The following is a 17,158-nucleotide window of genomic DNA, read 5'->3' as shown; positions in this document are numbered from 1 at the left end:
AACTTGGCAATAAGTGCGACTAGGTCACGTCCTCAACGTGCTAAACCCTAGTTAGCACTTGGGGTATGTTGCATTGATTTAACCATCCTAAGCGAGTCCTTTGCGGTTTAGGTGTTTAGGGTAAACCAATTTACTTGTGTATTCCTAAAGATATTGTCTTGATCAAAGAGGGGAAAAACTAATTGTATTACGTCATAATTTATGTAAGCATGAGATTCATTTCCTCTAGATTCGCAATCCCTAACTTTTCTTGTTAAGACCAAGCACATGTTAAAATTCCATTGATCCTACTAGGACATGCATTCATAATTCATGCCACTAAGCTTTTAGGGTTTTAGGTTACAACGAACCATGCAGCCTTTCCTAACTACACCGCAATTAAATGATATTTATGCCAATTTAAAACTAGAGTTATCCTACTTCATGCAACTCTAGAATCATTCCATGCTTTGCAGATTCCTATGGTTGATAATGACTTTTTAATGAATCATTACTAAGAAAGATTTGTCTAATAATGCGTCATGTGATTTAATCTTTCCATGCATAGTCAAAGGTGTATTACAATAATTCCGACTTTGTAATGATAGTCATTAGTTGATCTAGATTCGTTACTTTGCAATGCACAAAAGCAACTTACAAAAAATGCATAGACATCTTTTGTTCATTCCATTGAAAAATACAAGTGACCAATCTTCAATCATGAATTATTTCTTTTTTTAAAAGAATAGCCAATGTAATTCATTCTCGTCAAACTAGGTGGTTTTAACAAGCATAAGTGCATCCTATTCCATGAATTAACCATGCATGATTGCAATACTTCGACATAAATCAATAAATAGTAAGAAAACCTGGACTTGTGGATTCGGTGAAATATCCACATGAATGTTGGGAGATGATCCTCTTGCGGTTGCGCCTTGTGCCTTTTTAGGGGCCATCGTGAATTCGAACTTCTTGCCTTGGCCGCAGTCTTATGATCTTGGCCTGTCTCCCTCGTACGCACAATTCCCTTTGAGGTACGGCTTCCTTGGCTGAAGCCCCGACTTGCGGAATTGGGCTTTGGAAGGCCTTAGGGTTTGGAGCTTGGGCCTTCTTCTTTCGGAAAAGAGAGATTCGTGAGAGGGTTCTTGCAAAAGCCTTGCGGAAACAGAGGCTTGAGAGATTCTTCTCCTTGAAATTCCGACTAGGAATGGTTTTATGGGCTTTGCGAAAATGGGGACTTATGAACTTCTCCTTCCTTTCATAGAAGTTTCGGGAATAAAAATCTTTGTGGAGAGGGAATGTGGAGGAAAAATTAGAGATGGGTTATGGGGGAATTCGAGTTGGAAGGGTTTAGAGAAACCCCTCTTCTTCAAAGCCGGGATGGCTTATTTGAGGATCTAATGGGGAAGCCCTATAGGTTTCCTCCTCGAAGCTCGAAGGGAAGAAAAGTTATCTTTAGGAGGGTTCAATGGGAAAGGCCTTAAACCCGGCAAGGAGATTGGGCTTGTGACGGATGCAATGGAAAAGGGCTTTAAATCCCGGGTTACAATGGACTTAATAGGGTCTCCACGGGTAGGACTTTACAACCAAGGTAAAATGGCTTTTGGGGGATGCAAGGGGGAAGGGGGCTTAAATGAAAACCGGGGTAAAATTTGCTTGTGTGGGGAATCCACGGGTAGGGGTAAAAATGGCTTTAAAGGACTTGTGTGGGGAATCCACGGAAAGGGGGGCTTTAAGAAGCCCCCTTAGAAGCTTCCAAGAAGCTTCTGGGAACGTGTGATGGCCACGTGGGTGGACGATGAGGATCTCGATGGCGGGCAGGAGGTGGAATGGCAGCAGTAGATCGGCATGTCCCTGGCATCTCCCTCCGACATGGCGGTCCACGACTACAGTGACACCTTCTTCCTCCACACTGGATTCCGCAGCTCCCTCCTCTTCCACACCTTGGCATGGTGGCTGGCGGCTCCTTCCACAGTTTGGTGCCGTCCCCTACTCTCACGCTCAGATTTCCTCAGCTCGCTTCTTCTCCACCCCTTGGGGGGGGGGGGGGGGGGGGTGGTATTTATAGCCTGGGAGAGAGGGGACCTCCCCCCCCCCCCCCCACGTGGCCTGTTGCATGGCCCCCTTCCCCCATGACTTCAAGCTCACTGCGGATCCATCCCCGCCACACTCTCTCTCCTCTAGCACGGCATTCGACTGGGGAAAGAAGGAGTAAGAAATAAAAATTTGAATTTTTTAATCCCCTCATTATCCTCTTAACCTCCTCCCAAGAGGATGTTCACTTGCAGTTATGCGGGTTTTTAAACCTCGGTCTCGTTTTTGCCAGTGGAGAGTTATGATACCTTGCATACAGTTTAAAGCTTGCACCGTTGCTAACTCCAATGCCGGAATTGACCTTTGCTTGAGTTTCACACAGGCTAGTAATATTTTTCAACAGAAATATTACATCTTACCTCTCTTTTTAACACCTATAATTGAAGAAAATCACAATATAAGTACACTCAACAACTAACAAAGACCATTTTATTTTAAGAATAGCAATACATGGCTAAATATTTGTGAACAATTGTGTAGGTACAAATAGACATTGATGTAATGTCACAAAACAATCTAAATCCTTGAATTGATAGCTAAACCAATGCATTAGTATCTTATTAAAATGAGAGCATAGAAACTTCTTCTTATAGTTAACCTTGTAAATATGCACCCAAAAGCATCAAATATACCCACAATGTACAACTTCAATAAAAACTAGGAGCTTCATGTCTAGATTGACATCATCATATAAACACTCAACAACTCTCGTAAGAATTATTCTAATAATATCATCGATCTTTACTACACGCTGCATGCACTGTAGCTCCTTTTGATAATCACGAGCTATGTTATAGCTCCACTTTAGGATAGACATCTGCAAAAGTCAAGTACATATTGAGAGTATGGAAAATAATCCACTTCCAAAAGAGTATACGCCAACCAAATATGGCATAAAGAGCAATTCACACACATGCTAGAGTAATGACCCAACAAGGTTCTCAACAAATACATCACTACAGAAAAGCAATGCACATCATTGTATCTTTTGAAGCACATTCTTATATATAATATTTGTGGTCATATCCTTATCCCTTTCATCCAACAAGACTTTCATAGCACGTGAGGGTTTCACCCTTGAAAATGCAACATACAAGTGATCAAGTGTAAATACTGGTGCTTTTAAATAAGGCCCAATAATGGATAAAGTTTTTTAATGTGACTTGTTGAACATCATAGCGAATGCCAATCGAATGGGAAACTACCATCGTTTCATAGTAAATGGCAAATGTGAAGTATTGGGAGTAAAAGTAATCCTAGGAATAAAAACTCAAATTGCCTACATTTGCTCATGTTAGTATCTTAGCATCTATCACTTTTCTATTGAAAGCCTTACATATCAACTATGTACCATTACATATACCTTTTTCTAGGTTAAGGTTTTTAAGGAGAATAATAGGTGCATTTATCTTTAGTAACAATAAATGAGAAGAAAATGCACCTCCAAGTTTTAACATATTTAAATCCTCCATAGAGTACAAAAATGAGTTATAATTTGTCTTTGAAAATTGAATCTACACTATAATACTGCCTAACCTCCCCTAACATCAATTGCAATGCGTGATCATTTAGAGCTACCACCTTTATATTCCATTATGCAAGTATAGTCCACTCACTAAAATTTGTTGTATAGTCACCCACACTGGACACGTCACTATAGAGACTATTAATCAAGGCTTTAATAGAGTGTTCTTTTAACACCATGCTTAATTGGACACATAGCTTATCAAAGTTTTTGGTAATGGCTACTCCATTTCCTATTCCTTGAATCCAACGAATGAACCATTGTCCATCACATTACCAATTGTTGATACTCGTATATTCCCAAATAGCCTTAAACACCCTCACATACTAGCACAAATAAGAGTAACAAAATGCAGCATTAACAATATCCTCATGTGTAGCCTTTACCACAATAGACAACACCTTCATGAAATCCCCTCCAAATAAAATAACATTTTCACCAAGTAGCTTATCACAACTCATAACATCTCTTAAAATTCTATCAACTGCTTCAAGGCATGTCAATGGGTCATAGGAGCCTCGTCCCACAAAATAAGACTCGACTACCTCAATAACTAAGAAAGCTCACTTTGAATATGAATATTATAGGTGAATCAATTATTTCATTCTACTAGGATTTTAAACCACGAGTGAGCTATATGACCACTCGATAAAAGGAAGGTAGTAATGTAACACGATGATGTTGCGAGTGCTATATGACCACATTGTATAACTTCCCAAGCAAACACTTACATACAAAAGTCTTCCTAGATCCACCATGGCCATCCAAAAGGAATACATTTTTAGAATTTGCATCTGCAACATCCGTAATTGCACAAAAGACAATTCTTTGTCCCTCATTCAACATTGCCTCCATAACTTCAAAAACCCTACATTATTCAGATGTGTTGTATGCATATTCATCTTGCAAAAGGGGATTAGAATGTAATTGAGAGTTTGGTTGATTAGGTTCTGGTAACCCATCAAGATCAGAGAATCTTTGCCCTATATAGCACAAAAGGTCTTGATGATGTAATAGAGGCATGTTAGATGCCTCTTGCTATAGAGCACTAGGAGAGACATGCATGTGCTATAGTTGCAACCTATAGAGAATATCCTCTGCCATTGGAACCAAAAACCTTTCCCACAACTAACCAGGCCAAGCAGGCTCACAAAAGACCCGAATCGCAACAAACGAAGTATGAAGTTGAGCATCAGTTTGCACAAATGCAACTTATTCCAAGCACATAGCATACTCATGATCACTCTCCAACATGCCTCTTGCAATGCAATCATCCTTAAATTTATCATATATCACATTTTCAATAGTGCACGAATCCTCAAAAGAAGTACATCCTCAACATTTTGTTAAAAGCAATCATAAGTAGGTGCCACAAAATATATCTAATCACATGTATTCCCATGCTTTCTCTTTGTCCACATCTTCTACTATGCATTCCACACTTAGTACATTGGAAAGTCTCAATAACGAAGAGTTCTAGCCTTTGGATGAATGCAATTGTATACAAACCATTTAGTAAGAGTAGTCTTTTGGAGGTCTTCATTTTGCACGACATCTAGTAGATTATGTCTCTTGGAACACCACATAATTCTCATTAGGCCAGTGTATTTGCAACCGTTGTATATTAGGCTTTTCATTATGCAATGGGTAATCATAGATTTACCAACATCCCTTAGAAGCAAAAAAGGATCATGCATCCAAATAACTCTGGATTCCATCCACTTCATGAACATTACCACCATTTTGTGCCAAATCAACCCCAATATTTGATGGTTGTACATTGTACAAATACTTAATAGCCACTACTGTCAAGCACACCTCCACATTTATGTGTGCATTATATTTCTTACTTAAGTAAGGATTATATGAAACAAACCATTGATTATCAATAACATTACCATTTATGATCACCGTGTTAGATGGATTGAGTTCTAAGAAGAGGAAGTGCATTAGCATTGTGTATATGTACTTATGTGTGCATCCAGGGACGCCTGGGAATGCTTACTTGTGTGTAATGGGAATTGCATTCATTTGGGGTTATCCTTTCCCCTACAAGTGAAGGTTTAAGGTATTTTCTTTCATTAAGAAAGACAAGAGAGGGAATTATCTCACTAAGAAAGACGAGAGACGTGATCCTCTGGAAGTGAGGAGAGAGGTGATTTTCTTTTTCTAAGGTCTAAAATGACACAAGCTTTTGTGTGGAATTCAATCTTAAGGTTGAGGCCCAAGGCAATCTAATGAACTCTCCTTATCTATGACTCAAGGTGATTGCATGGACCACAAGTTAAGAGTACAGTTTAAAAAGCTTTTTTTTTGGAAAATCCATTTTTAAAATATCTCGCAATAGAAAAACGATCTCTAAAAACGGGCTGTGCAGATTATCGAAAATAATGAGATCTATAACTTTCGTGTTGGATGTTTTTTCATCCAAACAACGCACAAAGAGATATCTCGAAATTAGTGCTGTAGAGTGAAACAACCACATCTTGCATGACGATCAACTCAACTCTCTCTCCAAGAAGGGAAGCTCTTGAAAGTCTATAAAAGAGGAGGCTCTCCTTTGGTGCAAGGGAGGGGTGAATGAAGCATCACTTTGCATGTATCCAAGAGGAGAAGAGAAGGTGCAAGTGCTGCGGAAGCCCTGCTGAAATCAAGAGTTGCGGAAGCTTTGCTGAAATCAAGTTCCAAGAGGACCAGGTAACAAAGCATTAGTTATCTCCAACCACTTTAGATTGCATATCATTGTCATAAAAAGATTTGGTTTCCCCTTGTATCGCATTATAGCCATGGCATCTTGATACAATTGATCCACGTGCCTCGGTCCACCTATAAATGATGACATTAAAATTATGTATATGTATATATATATATATATATACATATATATATATATATATATATATATATATATATATATATACACACACACACACACACACACACACACACACACACACACACACATGTCTCTCTCTCTGCCTTGCCAATGGATGTTCGTTTGTCTACATCTATACATAGCACTCACCAAAGGCTCAAAGGTGTTCTAGATGGGAAGGGGTCTGCTAAGATTCAAATGTGAAAGAATAGAGATACATTAGTGCTAACATAGCCATGCATGCCCACCAAGGCAAAAGAAGGTTACTCAACACCACTAGTTCAATGGTCCGTAACCTACCGTTGATGACCATATCTCGCAATAAGGACATCCCATAGGACTTATTGCTATTGTCAATAATGCTTTGATCTATTTTATTGTATATATTTGTTTAACCATTCAATGAACTAGGATTCTAGCATGCTATACACTTGGAGCATTAAGACGATAAAACCATCACCACCTAAAAAAGCTCTAGCCAATTAACAGACCAAAACAAATAGAAGGTACAATAGCAAGAACATCAGTAAGCCACTCCTAAAATTAAACATGTCCTAGACCAAAAGGGAAAAGAATAGCCATGCATGAGCACATGTGTACATGGTGCTTACTCTTAAACTCAAAACTATCCTAAAACGTCCACTCAAAAGCCTAAAGCATCCACTTGAAAGCAAAAGCTTAATCTAAACACTACCATCATGAGGTAACTTAAGGTAAGAGATTCCACCATCATCATCTTATTGCATTTGACGTACTAACTAATCTCAATAGCAAATAGGATGTTGGCTAATAATGAGATGACCTAAGGTGAGACCTTGCAACATTCTTTTTTTATCTCATTGGATTACAGTAAATTATCTTGTGAAGTCGTTTATGTATCTCAACACCCTTAAAGTTCAACTATTTTATGTATCCAATCTAAGTTACAAAAGCACATTAGTCAAATTGGATATATCATAATTGACTTAGTGAAACTCTTTATTGTTATAAGATTTAAAGTGGGAATGTTACAAACTCATTGCCTATTTCAAGAACACCTAAGGACTTGTATTTATACTCTTCCCTTTGTAACATTTAATGATCCTTGCAAAAGAAATGAACACGAATGACACATCAATACATTATTTGAGAATGAAGTGATAGAGTTTAAGAATACAACATACTTAATGATGTGGTTTAGGTCACAACAAATTCAATTGTAAGCTTTGACTTCACTCTCAAGATAGAGGGAAAAAGAGACTCCTAAAATGGTTTAAAAATAGTTTCATAATCTGCAAGAGAGTGACAATGCATTTTAAAATGGAGGCTTCCATCAAATAACTTGTTTTAAGAAGTCTTGTGGAGAGATTACATATATCAAGCAAACTATGGATTTGAGGCTAAGCCTACCCAGTAATTCCCCTAGGTTAACATTGCCAAAAACCTATTATGATAAACTTTCAAATAATTAAGTTGCATATCAATGGCAATATTCTCAGGTGCAAGGGGATGAGCCTAAGGGATGATTCATTTGGGTTAGCATTATCAACAACCTATTAAGATAAACTTTCAAAGAAGTAAGTTGCACATCAAGAGCAATTTTCTCTTATGCAACTAAGCTCTTATTCTTGTGGAGTAATTAACTCACATACTCCATCCTCTATATGACCTATAATATTAATAAGGTCATTATACGACACCTACACTATTAATAAGGTCTATCAACTTCTCTTCTTGATCATCTAAAGATATAGCATGTGGCCATTAATATTTTTGGACATGTTCATATATGTCTCCTACGTAACTCATGATTTCTTCTAACTCGCCATGTGTTGTTACTCCATCAGTAAGATTCCCTTCAATTTCTCTTCCAAAATTATGAGTGCTTTTTTGGAATGGACTGGCTAATGCCAAATGATGCCCATATACATCGTGAAAAGGGCCAACTCACATTCCAAAATGCAAAAAGAATTCAAGTAACTACGCAAGTCAAAGCTGGAAAACCAAAGATCCAGCTATAGCAAAAGCTTCATGCAATGGGTACCTAGTCAATCTTAATAAGATGGATCAAGGTAAACAAATAAAGGAAGAACCTTATTGGATGAAGGGATATACCAATGTCTTTCCACTAGAATTGACAAAGCTTCCTCCTAAAAGGAAAGTTAACCATGAGCTCAAGCTTATTTTAGGAGTTGCAAAGCAGCAACCTAATGTCAAACCTTGAGGCCATCAACTTAAAGGAATAGCTCAAGTAGTTGTTAGACCAAGGATACATTAGAGGAGCAAGTAATTCACCATGGGAAGTCCTAGTTCTATTTCAAAGTACTCTTTGTTTATGCATAGACTACCGCGAACAATCAAGAAACAAATTTCCGATTCCTAGAATCGATGAGCTTCTTGGCAAGATTCAAGGAGCAAGGATATCCTCAAAAATTGATTTAAGATTATGCTATTACCAAATTAAAATCAAAGAGGAAGAAATCTTGAAGACCACCTTCAACAAAAGGTATGGACATTATGAATACATTGTAATGTCTTTTGGGTTGACCCCAACTACTTTCAAAAGGATAATGCAAGATATTCTAGGCCCTACCTTGATGAGTTTGTTTTAGTCTTCTTAGATGATGTCTTAATTCGCTCTAAAGAATAAGAAGACCATGAGGCATAGCTCAAGGTTGTATTAGAGACCTTAAGAATCCACAAGCTCTATGCTAAAAAGTGCAAGTGCATATTCTTCAAAAGGTAGACAGAATTCCTTGGATTTATTATATCCAAGAATGGGATTGAAGTGGATCTCACTAAAGTCAAAGATATGCAAGAGTGGCCACCTCCAAATGTAGTCAAGGAAGTACGAAGCTTTTTGGGCTTAACTAAATGGTATATGGTGTTTATCAAGGACTATGCCACACCTATTATCAATCTACTCAAGAATAAAATTTCTATTGTGTGGACTCTAATTGAGTAGTACAATTTTGAGAAACTCAAGAAAAGCCAGAGCATATCCTATCTTGAAGCTTCTTGACTTAAGTCAAGTGTTTGAAGTTGTAACAAATGCTAGCTCCCTAGCATTGGGCTATAGGAATGTCATCTAGTGGCTTAGTCTTCAAGGAAATTGAAGACATATGATCAAAACTATGCTAGATATGATTTGGAACTCTTAGCTTTGATTCATGCTCTTAAATTATGGAGGCATTATTTGCTTGGAAAGAAGTTTACCCTAGTGATCAACCACAAGAGTCTCAAATGGATCCTCACTTAGCTAGATCTAAACATGAGATAGTAGTGGTGGATTGAAGTTTTGCAAGAATATGATTTTGAAATCAATTACAAATTAGATAAAGAGAATGTAGTTTGCACACACCTTAAGCTGTAAAGCATTCTCAAGATTTCTCTATTGACAAAGAACTTGTCTACTTCAAGATAATATTGTGCATTCCATCAAGCCAAGATCTCAAAAAAAAAAAAAAACTTTGGAAAGCATATGACTCCCCATTCTTAGGGCACCATGGTTATGCTAAGAGACTCGACAACATAAGGAAGAGTTACCATTTGGAAAAGTTAAGGGGTGATATGCTTAAGTACGTCATTAGGTGTCAAAGATGCTGAATGTATCAAGATGCCTAGCAAGCTCCAATTTTTTCTTCAAGAATGAGGAAAGTAATATGCTTCTTAGGTCCCATGCCACCTAAAGGATTAAGACCAAGAAACTAGAGAAGAAAACAATATGGAGGGAGTTAGTGATCTTGTCTCTCTTTTTCTCCTGCTTGAGGAAGTAACTTCAAAACTTTACGAGCCATAATACAATTATACTTTTCAAGTTACAATCCAAATGATCATAGAAAAAGGGCTTTGATAGTTTTAACCCAACTCTTCGGATCAAAGGAATCACAAGTCCTTAAACGAGGAAAATAAACTCATTGAAAGATCATTGAATCCTATGACTCTAGAACTATTACTTTACATATAATCATGAGACTGAGGGTAAGGATAGCCCTTCTTACCTCAACTCGACACTCAATATTCAAACAAAACCTAATATTGGGAGAATACTATCTAGAACAAATCGCAACTATTTTAAAATTGCATCCAAAGACTGTTTGATGTATAGGCAATAATGCATTAGCAAGATTATATGTGCGTGAATGTGTACTAATTTAAGACTTCTATTTAAAAATTAGGATAAATTCGGAGATGCACCATGCCTACCCAAGGATAATTGTGGGGGCCTTAACTAAAGGTCTATATTTGTTGCTTTGAATGCTAGGAATAGCTCCATGTGAGTGAGAGGTCTCTTCATAGAGAGTGTAGTTAGCTAGGAGATCTCAAGGGTGCTAAGGGGTCGTTGGTTGTAAACCCCTTAAGTATCAAAGACTAGTCTAACCCCTTGCAAGCTTAGGATGGCTATTGGAAAGGCCCCTAATGCTAGCTGAGAGTGAAATTTTGATGGTAATGCCTTCGAGCAGGTCCTACCTTAGGCAGATGTATTGATGTAAATAAAGCCATGTTGCTCGATTGGAATAAAGAATTATATTTTGCTAAAAGATTGTTTTCAACCTTCTTTGTATCCGTGCTAAGATTAAGTGAATAAACCTTGTGCTAATGGGATTAATTAAGGAATATGATTTTGTCTGTTACATTAACTATACTAGGTAATTAAGTAATTATAAACCTCCATTTTAAATGGGAAGCAAGAAGGCCAAATCCATCCTATTAAAGGGTGGTCTCAACGAGTCAAGAGTTTCCTTTCAAAACATAACTTAGAAGGTTTTAGGGAGAAGCTAGAAGATGAATATCCTAAGAAATATTCTAGAGCCCAACCTGTTATCATTTTAGGGGAACCGGTTAAACTTTGCCTCATGGATAGAGGGGTTGGCACATTGGCTTCCCCTCATCTCTCTCTCTCTCTCTCTCTCTCTCTCTCTCTCTCTCTCTCTCTCTCTCTCTCTCTCTCTCTCTCTCTCTCTCTCTCTCTCTCTCTCTCTCTCTCTCTCTCTCTCTCTCTCTCTCTCTCTCTCTCTCTCTCTCTCTCTTTGAACCAAGTGTGGAACATGTTTGCTTTGGTTTGGGATGAGTTGCATAAGTGATCACCCGTAACCAATGCTAGGCCAACAATTTGGTCCATAGTACTTTTTTAGGGACCTTAAAGTTTACATCAATCCTCATGGAAATTGGACAAACCTTTCCTTATGAGGTGGTAGACTCAAGCGATCCTAGGAAGAAAAGTCCATATCATTCCAAGGGAGTTCCAAATAGTGTTGCCTAGAATGATCTCTAATGAGATATTGAATTGTGACATATCAATGGACCATTTGATAGGCACGTTACAAATATAGATCAGGCAAGAAAAATGTAGTTGTGGATGCTTTAAGCCGCAATGCATTCCTCAATTATCTCTTTTTTTTTTCAATGATTACATTGAGAATTAGTAATTCCTTAATCAAATATCCCCGGTTTGGTTCTCAACCAATGCAAGCTATCTCTGAAACACAGCCAAGATATCTCACTTGAGCTTAATGGGATAAGCCTAGACTTTACGCAAAAAATCGTCAATAAACGTCACAAAATACTTTCACCACCCACCATAAATTGATAGGGCATGGACCCACAAACATCTGAATGTACCAATGTCATGGGCTCACTCATGCATGTCCTACCAGACTTCTTATGTGTATTCCTAGTCTGTCTGCCATAAAGGCAATGCTCACATGAATCAAAACATGCATAGTCCAGGAGTGGTAAGACATATGGCCTAAATGGGCATGCCAAAGAGATACATGTGGGATGGAACCCACTAACAAAACATAGTCAACAAAGGACCCATCAACTACAAGAGGATAGAGGCTGCCAGCCTTGGCACCTCTAGCGAGCACAAGTCTGCCACGCATGATTTTCCAAGCAAAATCCCCAAATGAAACATGAAACCCAGCATCATCAAGCTATCCTGCAGGCATAAGACTACATGTAAGCGTAGGTACATGATGTACATCCTGTAACAGAAAAGTATTGTCAATAGAGAACTACAACCGTACACCCAATGCCAACAATAGCAAGTGACCTGTCATCATCCAAGTGAACTGAACCAGAGACAGTGCGATAGGAGTGAAACCACTCACGGCATGGTGTAACATGAAATGAAGCACCAAAATCCAAAAGCCAGCATTGCGCATACATAAAGTGAACCTTGATCAACAACGTAGCATCACAAGAACTAGTTGCAAGTATGTACTCCCCATCAAAGTCCTTAGTTTGCATGATATTTATTTCCTCGATTTTCACACTAGATTTAGCAAGTACCATGCTACGATCAGAGGACTTTTCCTGTACTTTGTCTTTCCCCTTCTCTTTGCGCCTCTCATTGTGCAACTCATGACACTATGGTCGTATATGACCCTTCTTGCCGCAATGATGACATGTCACATTAGCATTTCTTCCACAAGACGATGCACAACTTACCATACGACTTAGACCTAGACTTCTGCGAATCTCTACCATGGCCATTCCCACTGTCATTTTTTCCATTACTATCTTTGCCTCTAACAGTCAAAGCATGTGACACACGAGAGGCATCCAAGTTCTTATGGTTGATCTCTTCCTACAAAAGAGCACTCTCTATATCATGCAAGCTCAAAATAGTAGCAGGAGCATATAAGGCAGTGCGGAATACATCCCATGACTCACTCAGAGTCCCAAGCAAAAACAATGGAGTAACCTCATCATTGAAGGTAATGCCTTGTGAAGTCAAGTTCTTGAGAATACTATGGAACTGGCTCAAATGAGTAAACATCATCATATTCTCCTTCATGCGCAGGTCCATAAGTTGCTCCAGCCCCAATACATCTGACTTATTGGACTTTTCTTGTCATAGAGGTTCTTGATCTTATCCCAAAGCTACCAAGCACTCTATGCTTCCTCAACCACATTGTAATGCACCTATTCAATGAGAGACAAGATGAAGGTGGACTTGCATAACTCATAAAGCTCCATCCATTTGTTATCAATTATAGTTTCAGGTTGCTCTCCATGCAACCTTAGTGGTTTTATATACAATTTCTGCACCAATACCTGCCAAACTTGGCTCTTCCAATAGGCATAATTCGTATCATCAAGCTTAATGATGTTGAAGATAGCGTTGTCAGTGGAAGAAAATGCCATACTGCAAGCTGAAACAGGGTAGACAATTCAAAACTGCTTGTTGTTTTCTATCGTAAACAGCCAAAATACCACCAAAAGCAAGGCAAAATGACCACGAACTGATAGTTAATGATGATGCCCACCAAGTACCATCAAAAGTACATAAAATCAAGATGATTCAACATGAAAGATACATCACAGTCCATGAATAACTATTTGCTGTAATAAATTACATCCAGGAACAATGAGAGCAAATTGTAGGCAAAATGAATGCACCAAGTCAACCACTCACTGTCAAAGCATAACCAGCTTCAAGTGGGCATAAATCAACATGTGACAATCATACAAATATCAACCAAACACCCAAGCATGTGAAATGAATCCCTCAGTAAGCTGGCACACCCCCTGTGTAAGAGGGCAAAGTGTACACAACACTGGCAAGACCTGACACAAATAGGTGTATGCTCAGGGAGTGCATTGCCCAAATCAGCCCAAGTACATCTGTGAGGACCACAGCATATCAACCATGTAACATCCAAGTGAAGATCCCAGTCTCAAGTATCTAAATACTCAAGTAGCATAAACCCACCTGCTCTACGTCTGTCAAGCGTATCAAGACGCTCCCACTGGCACAAAAGTCATAAATGTCAAGCAAGAAAGCTCAAACAAAGCATGTAAGAGTGCACTAGTGACAAGTGTCCAAGATCAAGCATCAATGAGATATCCCGAGCATATAAGCTCCATAGCATCCACACATAGCATCCATAGACATCAAATACATCCAAATTGTAACTCTAGTAAGCCAAGAAATAGCCAAAGTAAGCTTTGGGCAATCGGCCCAAGTAAGCCACAGTAGCAATCAACTCCAAGACAATGTAACTAACATGTATAGAGATGGCATAAGCCAAGCATGTCAAGACCAGTTAGACATAAGTGAGGTACATGCCAAAGCATATCCAAAGACGGAGATTCAAGTGCTACAAAGTGAAGCTCAAGCTCAACCAATGATTCGAAGCAATATCAAGCTTAAAGTCGGGTATAGCCCGAATCCAATAGGTATATTCAAACATATGCAAATGAGCTTCAACCCTAAATATTCTAGCAGCAATTAAATGTCCAAAACTAAGCAATACAAGCTCAAAACCATTGGCATACTTTCTCATATGTGTAGGCACCAACAGGGCATCAAATGACCATGTAGCATAAGCATAAAATGTAATGACAGGGGGCTGCCCTGTTTTGGGCTACCTATGGACTGTGTAAAATAGTCAATGACTGAGCAAATTCAGCCCCAAAAGCATCTCATATCATAGGCATACATTCCCCTAGCATTCATGGAGCATTTGGGATCAATCGGGCAACCAATGTCAATGCCAAAGAGGTCCAGACATAAATTACTAATGTAGCACTGTTGTGGGCTGCCTATAAATTGTGTATAATAGTCTCAAACCTGAAGTAAATCACATCAATGCTCAATACCAAGGCTTGGGATCAAATGCCAAGCATAAACCAATTGTACAGTGCCCAAATGAGGCTGCCAATGACTAGGATGACCTAGGGAAGATCAAACAACTGATCACATGTTGTAAATGAAATGGGAAAAATGGCGCAAATCTACGTGGGCTGCCTGTAGGGGGGTTGGGGCTACCAGAAGCTTTATGGTGGTTGCCAAGGGGCCAAAGAATGCCACAAATCAAGCTAGGTAAGCAACCAAGCTCCAATGGCTGCCACAAGCTCAAACCCTGCTATGAACCTGTAAGCCTAATGAAACCCTAAAACAAATGAAGAAATACATTTAATGCAATGCCTTGATAGTGCCCAAAGGGTCCGGGTAGGTGCTCGGGAAGCCGAGGAGTGACAGCAGCTTGAGAAGGTCGGCTATGGCTGCTAGGAAGGAGACCCGATGAGTGTAGGTAATCAATAGGAAGCTAAAGGAGTCATGAACCAAGTCGGAATGCTCGAGCAACCATGCTCTGATACCAATTGAAAGGTGAGAAGGATCGAAGCTTGCTTGGAAGAGCTATGGCGCAAGAGCAAGAGCAAGAGCAAGAGCAAGAAAGAGAGAGACACAAAATGGGAACTCTAATAGTCACAATGTGTGACTGGATTCAAACTGTCTAAAAGAATAAAGAATAAAGTGACGATGATGGGCACCCACCATGTGCAGTGTGTAGTGGTAGGTACTGTCAGTGTAGTAATACACGGGCAGCTAGGAAAGCGCCTTTACTCCCAACAGATTGAATAGAGCTTATTTAGCCCAATTTTAGAAAGGTTTATTACTATAATTAATAGTTTGGATAGCAAGTATACAATAGTGAAGCTTTATGCTTTGAATGTCTGCAAGTGCTTTGAGTATTCTACATGCTTATATGGATGCTTGGTATTAATGTATGTGATTAGATATGCTTATGATGCACTTCGAGCTTTGCATTTGAGCTCCATTGGAATAATTTGGGCTTTGGACAGTTGACTCAATGATCCGTCACTTGCAATTGAAGATATGTATATACTCTTGAATGTACTTATCATGTATCTTGGTTGCCTTGGTGTTATGAGCAGCTTTGCTTAGCTCTTGGACCACCCAAATTCACTTTCAATGGGGGACACTTATATTTTCTCTTGCAAATCTTGGTTCTTTATAGATAGTGAAAGTCTCTTGCTCATTTACATGCTGAGTTGATACACGTATACACTATGCTTGCAGATACTAACTATTGACTATTGTGGGCTAATTTACTTTTTGAGCATTTGGATACCATATATCTATCATTGTCAATGGGTTTTCAGTGGTGGATGCTTGACACTCATTGGGTGTATGCATCTATGTATGTGACATTCGATATGCTTTGACAGTTATTGGTACTTGGTTACTACAATGCTACTTGCATTTTATATATCTCAGATTGCTACCTAGATATTCCTAGTAGTTGAAGATTACTCCATCGGTCATTTGCCTACTAATGTATAGTCATTTACTATAGTTATATGGACAACAATGTTGAATACTATTTATGAGCAGTTTCTTTGAGCATAGATGCCTTGTTTTGAGCACTCTAATGCATATTGTTTGTGGACAAATATATACTCTTTTGTTCCCCATCTCTAGCGCTTCCTTTTGCCTCAGTTTTTGGGATATTTTGCTATAATTACAACATCGCGTACTCTTGTACTTTGCAATCATTTGCAAACATAATGACATGTACTTTCAATCCATCAGCCAATAGTGCTATTTTTAATATTAAAAAGCTTGATGATAACAGCTTCCTATATTGGAAAATGCAAATATGGTTGATATTGGTGCAGAATAAGCATATTAGGCCATTGAAAACTAGGGGCATAAAGCCAAAATTTTGGGGTAGAGATGATTGGGATGAATTGGATGAGTTATGCAAGTCTATTATCATACTCTCTTTGTCTAAGTAGGTGTATTTCAATGTTATCTCTATTGCTAGTGGTGCAAATGATTTATAAAAGAATATGTGTGATCTTTATGAAGAGCGGACTTTTGCATCTCAATTGTATTGGTTGAAGAAGCTTATAGACCTTTGCATGAAGGAGGGTACCCCTACATCTCA

The sequence above is a fragment of the Lygodium microphyllum genome, chromosome 26 (assembly GCF_053477565.2).
Source record: "Lygodium microphyllum isolate KBCC chromosome 26, Lygodium_microphyllum_v1.1.10, whole genome shotgun sequence".
Classification (NCBI taxonomy): Eukaryota; Viridiplantae; Streptophyta; class Polypodiopsida; order Schizaeales; family Lygodiaceae; genus Lygodium; species Lygodium microphyllum.
Note: the sequence above shows the minus strand (reverse complement) of the source record.